Consider the following 5374-nt stretch of genomic DNA (forward strand, 5'->3'; position numbering starts at 1 on the left):
GCTGTTTCTTTTTTTTTTTTTTTCCTTCCCACTTTATGCTAAAGCATAGCATTGTGTAGCCCATAAGAGATGTTTGATTAATATTTGTCAAATAAGTGAATGAACCAATGAAGTAGAAAGTGAAAGAAAGAAAGAAAAAGTGAAGTCTCTCAGTCATGTCTGAATCTTTGTGACCACATGGACTGTAGCCTACCGGCTCCTTTGTCCATGGGATTTTCCAGGCAAGAGTACTGATGTGGGTTGTCATTTCCTTCTCTAGGGGATCTTCCCAACCCAGGGATTGAACCCAGGTCTCTTGCATTGCAGGCAGATGCTTTACTGTTTGAGCCACCAGGGAAGCTGGCACACAAAACACCAATAAGAGGTGTGGTGAAAAGATCAAAGGGACATAGACGTCCTTTTTAAGAAATGAAGCAATCTGCAAGATCCTAAGAAGGCATGTGAATAAATATCTCCCAAGAAGAAGTAGAAAGTTATCAGTGGAATTTTGAACTGTAAGATTTCAGGACAGGAAGAGACTGTCTATTTCTGGGAAGGGATGAGAAGATTCTGAAAACATTGAGAAGGAATTGGACTTTGAATTATGCCTTGAAGGATGGGTATTTGGTATAGACAAAAGATGCAAGAAAGGATATTCTAACAACCGAGGACTATTATTGAGTTGATGCTTAATAAATCAACTGTCTACTTCATTAGGACTTCCCTGGTGGCTCAGATGGCAAAGCATCTGCCTACAATGTGGGAAACCTGAGTTCAATCCCTGGGTCCAGAAGATCCTCTGGAGAAGGATATGGCCATCCACTCCAGTACTTTTGCCTGGAAAATCCCATGGATGGAGGAGCTTGGTAGGCTACAGTCCACAAGGTTTCACAGAGTCAGACACAACTGAGCGACTTCACTATCACTTTCACTTTCTCTGGCTAATTCTTTCTTTCTTTCACTTTCTACTTCACTGGTTCATGAACCAAAGAAGTAAAAAGTGAAAGAGAGCTCTTATTAGTGTTTTGTGAGCCTCAGAGGTTCTTCTTGAGTGTCTACTGCAGAAATGTGTGACCATGTGGGGTGGTTGATGCTACTGTCTGAAACTGTTCTATGATGATGATGGTAAAGAATGGTCAAGGTTATATGACCTTTCAGGTTTTACTGCAAAGAACAAATGGGCAGAAAAATATATAGAACCAGAACTTGTGCTTAGTATCACAATAACTTTGTCCTCAGAATTATATCAAGATACAAATTTTGGGAAGTGACAGCTAGTACCTTCTGAATAAAAAGTCAGCTGTAGTTTTAACTTTGTCAGTGGTATTGATTTGCTATGCAACTCAATAGTGAAAGTACCTGAATATGTTCTAAAGCTAAATGAACAAGAACTAAAAGTAACAAAAAGAGGGTACAGACCAAAACTAAAATTTTGATTTAAAAACATTTTATCTCTTGAAAACTACCCAGGTGAGATCTATCTAGGCTAACATAATTCTTACTTGCTTACTCTTTTTATTTTTAACTTTTTAAATTACCAGTTTATTGAATGTAATTTTTTGAAGTTTCCATTTAAAGATAGAAAAAAATGATACTATCAAAAGAAAGTATTGTGAAATCTTTACTGAAGAAAGAGTTATTATAGACCAACAGAAGTTATATATAAACTTCTGTTTATATTATCATAAAGTATTATAAAGAAGTATTATATAAAGACCAACAGAAGTAGATTTATTATATTTTGTAGCAATCTAGGGCCACAGTCCTTTTATTTTATGGGGCCTTAAATTTAAAAAAAAAGAGGGAGGAAAACTGAAATGACTCTAGAGGATATGAAGAAATTAGAAAAATGAAGAAATGGCCTTTTCTATTTCAGGGGAGAGAGCAGCTCAGGTATGGCATTAGTCTATAGTACTTCGTTATGCTTACAAATGACACATTTGTGTTCCAAGAGGCTTTTAGGAGACCAGCTAAGGCACATACATTTCCTTCATAGTCATAATCCCCAAAGTTTTATGTCTATGTAGCAATACTTTTTGATATATTACAATGAAATTTATTATAATAACTTGATGGAAAGAATCCCGGAGTTTTCTCCATTCTCTGATTTTCTCTGTGAGGAGAATACGAGAAGATGATGCCTTTTCTCTGAATCATCTGTTTCCTAAATTGTAAGATATGAGCAATAGACTGAATATCTAAGGTCCCTTTTGTCAAACTTTATTTAATGATTCTTTATGTATGTATTTAACAAGTGTGAAACTCTCTACCTTTTCTCTTAAACCTCATTCAGCTCAATAAACCTGCATTGATGAGTGTGACTTGGCAGAAGAAATGCTTCCTAGGAGGTCAGTATACAAGCTGAATTGGAGGGATTCAGTTCCATCTTGACTCCTTTTAACATTTTACCCTGATTTCACATGTGTCTTCTCTGTGAAGGCTTTCTGTTATATTTTAATGCAGTAATGTGAATAACTATAACTTTTTGGGGATACCCACTGTGTGGGTTGACCATATCTATCTTCAGGTTGGGCCAGGGACAGACGTTGTTTAACTCTAGACAGATTAATTAAAACTCACTAATTAATGAGGTGACCCCTTTTCCCTCTCCAGAGTACCTTGATTTAAGTGGTAAATTATATGGTCACTGTATTTCTCACCACAACTTTTTGAAGTATGTATTGGCCTCCTTATCTTAGAGGTCAGGTAATGGTAGCTGGCTTTGAGAGTTTAAGCTTGAAAGCCATGGAGCCAGGATGAAAATTCAGCTCTGTCTGATGCCAAAACTAATGTTCTTAGCCGTTACACTTCAAGGACACCTTTTCCCACTAAATGCTAGAAAAAAAATTACACAAAAATGGGACATAGAAAAGGGTATCACGTCCTTTAGTTTTTATAAGAACAAATAACCTTTATACCTGGGACATTTTTCCTGATATTAAACTCAAATCTTGTTGCAAGTTCAAGTGATTCCTTTGGCTGGAGAAATCAGTTTTGGCTTATGTCCCAGCAGAGCTATCCCAGCAGAGCTACAGACCAGCTGGTCACAAGGATTTTGTCTTTGTTCAAGGTGTTACTTATCCCTCAAGTCACTGTAAATGTAACACTTTGGTTGCAAAGAACAAAGGATAGAGGTTTCAAAGGATGCTGTGCCCTTTCGGTTCACATACCCACTCTAGAGCAGTGTGAGGGCTTGGGCAATGTGGAGGCTTGAAGTGGTGGGCTAAGGTCATATTCTGATGGCAAATGATTGTACATCATTTGTACATCAATACATCATTCCTTGACAAGTCACTGCTCTGAGAAGAGAAGAATCCTTTCTAAAAAGTATCAACTCTGAAGACCTTGGTCACATGGCCTGGAAGACTGTGTCCTATGTCCTAAAGTTGTGCAGATGTGAATTAAAGTGGTAGTTTCATAAAATAGTTAAGAAGTAAAGGTGGTGATGGTCATTAAAAGGATGATGGTGTTACTTGTTAAGTACCATTGTCTTGATCAGATGAAAAAAGAAATAGATTCATATGGCTTATGACTTACCTTCCCAAAGTTACACAGAGATTAATAAGCTAGAGCTTGAACTCAGATCTTCTAACTCTAAATCATTCTCCTATTCATTCTCTCTTTCCTTATTGATTCACCCTCCCATGCATCAACTCATTTACATTAACAGTTATCAGAAAAAATGTACTGAGTACCAACTACATGCTTGAACAGGGGTTCCAAATCTTAATGCCTGTTTGAAACACCTTGGGAATCTTTGGCAAACACTGATTCCTGCATATGCCAACATAGACATTCTGATTTAGTTGCTGGGTTGTGACCTGGGCGTCAGAATTTTTAAAAGCCTCCCTGTAGATTCTAGTGTGTAACCAAATCAGGAATCCACTGAGCTAGGCCCTTGGTTAGAAACTAGGAATTAAAGATGATCTGAAGCATTGCAACAAAATAGGGGATTCAAAGCCTATCCTTCTTATTCCAAGAAACCATTAAAACACAGGGACCCATGCAGTTCATAGCCTCCAGGGTATGGATAATAAAACACTGCAAAATTTTATGGTCTCTCAAAATGCCTGATTTTTTTTTTTGGTGGAGGGAGAGGTTTGGCAAGGAACATAGGAAAATGAAAATAAGATTTTTGGAGTGCCTTGTATTTATACCAAGTGCAAAATGTGAAATACGTGTCATTTCTATGTTCAAAACATTAAGCAAAATAGAAGATGTGAATAGAGCAATCGTTACTGAATTTAGCACCTCACAACAGCTCCTCTCAGGGGGTAATTTAGGCTTCTTTTTATATCATGGCTCAAACTTTGATGTGATGAGAGGATTTTGAAATTCACTTTGAGAATTCCTTTTCTCCCTCAGATTCACACAGTTAAATGATCAGAGATCACATTTAATTTCTATGTGGAAAGCCTCCATTAAATTGATGCAAAGCAGGCACTCTTGAATCCTGAGGGAAATGAGAAACTGATGGCTTTCTTTCTAAGAGCATGATGAAGAGGCGGGGACCTAGGCTGCTGGGTGGTGCTCTAGGGATTTCCCCTTAGGAAGGCCAGAAGTCAAGTTACATTAGCAATGAGTCTCCCAAATCTGTCCAGTTCAACCCTAAGGAAACTTTAGACTCAGGGACATTTCTGGAATAGCAAAATTATAACATTGTCCAAGAGTATTACAGGACAAATAGAATAAAGATCCTCCTTTTTGGACTTGGCTAAAGCTTGAACAAGTTTACTCTAAAAATGGATGCATTACAAATTGGGGGCAGTTGCTCTGTGGAAGGAACTGGAGGCCATGACTCAGAGGCATGGTAGATATTTAGGTATGATCTACCTGTCCCATAGCATTTGGTAACACTTGCCAACACATTATATACTCATTTTTGCCATGCTTTCTGGTCTCCTGCTAAATGATGTCTAAGATATCTAGTGATGATAGGTTTCCTCATCACAAATCCCTCCTTGCTCTTATATCCCTTAGAAGCAATGTCAGAAAAGTGTCCAGAGTTTCTTGTTAATGAGACTTCAGATGCCATAAGCAATTGGCTGGAAAGAGAAATGTGCTGTGACTCTGAAGGCATGCACAGCAGGCCAGGTAAGTATGCAAAGCTCCAGCTTAGACCCAAAAGAGCAGCAGGGCAGCACAGCTCTCCACATCCCCTGCCGTCATCTCCTTTCTCATTCATCCTTTCCCATCCACCCCTTAAAGAGCCTGACTTTCTTGTAGTGATGGGTTGTAAGAGGAATAACTACTATGTGCCTGTCAGTTTTACATACACCATCTCATTTATCTAAGTCACCTGTCAGAAGCTATTATCGTCACCTCCTTAGCCAAAGACTGCATCAGGTGTTTCTCTGCCATGTTCTCAAAGCATTCTTCATGTCTGATCTATGCT

Source organism: Bison bison, unplaced genomic scaffold (genome assembly GCF_000754665.1).
Source record: "Bison bison bison isolate TAMUID 2011002044 unplaced genomic scaffold, Bison_UMD1.0 scf7180017864066, whole genome shotgun sequence".
Lineage (NCBI taxonomy): Eukaryota > Metazoa > Chordata > Mammalia > Artiodactyla > Bovidae > Bison > Bison bison.